The sequence below is a fragment of the Vombatus ursinus genome, unplaced genomic scaffold, assembly GCF_900497805.2.
Source record: "Vombatus ursinus unplaced genomic scaffold, bare-nosed wombat genome assembly UNPS02012758.1, whole genome shotgun sequence".
NCBI classification, from domain to species: domain Eukaryota; kingdom Metazoa; phylum Chordata; class Mammalia; order Diprotodontia; family Vombatidae; genus Vombatus; species Vombatus ursinus.
In genome coordinates, this window is record NW_020952536.1 from 965,780 (window position 1) to 966,879 (window position 1,100).

The 1,100-nt window shown below is 66.5% G+C and overlaps 1 protein-coding gene across 1 annotated transcript in view; it reads left to right on the top strand.

The window, feature by feature from the left end:
* The window catches only part of ARHGEF1 (Rho guanine nucleotide exchange factor 1), a 21,113-nt gene that overhangs the window by 645 nt on the left and 19,368 nt on the right, over positions 1 to 1,100 (top strand).

Consider the following 1,100-nt stretch of genomic DNA (forward strand, 5'->3'; position numbering starts at 1 on the left):
GGAGGTGGGGTCCCTAAGGGGAGGATCACTAGGCAGGGGGGGAGCTGAGGTGAGAAGAACCAGAAAAGGGAGGAAGGGGGAAGGGGGCGGCTAAGGGGAGGCTGGACAGGAAGGAATGAAGGGAGGACCAGATAGGGGGAGGAGGGATGCCCAAGGGGAGGACCACCAGGCAGGGGCAGCTGAGGGGGAAGGACATAGCTCAGGGTGAGAGGCCAGACTGGCAGGGCTGAGGGGATGGTCAGGGACTGAAGGACAAAGGCCCAGGTGGGAGCCGGAGTTGAGGTGGTGAGGTGATGGGAGAAAGTTCTGGCCAGCGGAGCCAATGGAGAAGAAAGGCGGTGGTGCTGCAGGGAAGCTCGCTGGACCAGGAGGTGGCCGGGATGGAGCCCCAGGGGCTGGGCAGGGCCGGGCGGGGCGGGCTGGACTACACGCGAGCGCCCTGGGGCGGGGGAGGGGGAGGGGGAGGGGCTTCTGCAGTAGAGAGCAGTAGAGAGCGCGGAAGCGGCGGGTCCTCCGGGCTCGCACGAGAGGCCTCATGTGTGCCCCTGGAGCAGTCGAATGGTGGTGGCCTAGAGTGGCTCCAGGTGGTAGCGCAGGGAGCAGTGGAGTTCGGGCTGCCGCTGGGACCGTGAGCGGGCTAGAGAGGTCCGGGCTGGGCCTCCGGGAGGAGTGGAGCTGCTGAGGAAGGGCTCCAGGGGGCGCCTAGAGCGGCTCCACCGAGGGAGGGGAGGAGGCTGGGGCGCCGGGGAGCAGGACGGACAGGACGAGGCTGCTGAACAGGTGAGGGTGCCCCCCCCCAGCCCCGCCCTTTAGGCACTGGGATCCTTTACCCATCCAACCCCCATCCCGACCCTGTAGACACCCCCACCGCACAGCTCCCTGGACCCTGCAGACACTGCCCCACCCAGCACAGTCCCTGGACCCCGTAGACACCCCGACTACATAGGTTCCGTGGACCCTGTAGACACGCCCCACCCTGTACAATCCCTGGACCCTACAGATCCCCCCACCCCATATGATGCCTGTAGACCCCTGGACCCAGTAGATACTTCTGGACCTTGCAGACACGCCCCACCCTGCACAGTCCCTGGACCCTCTTT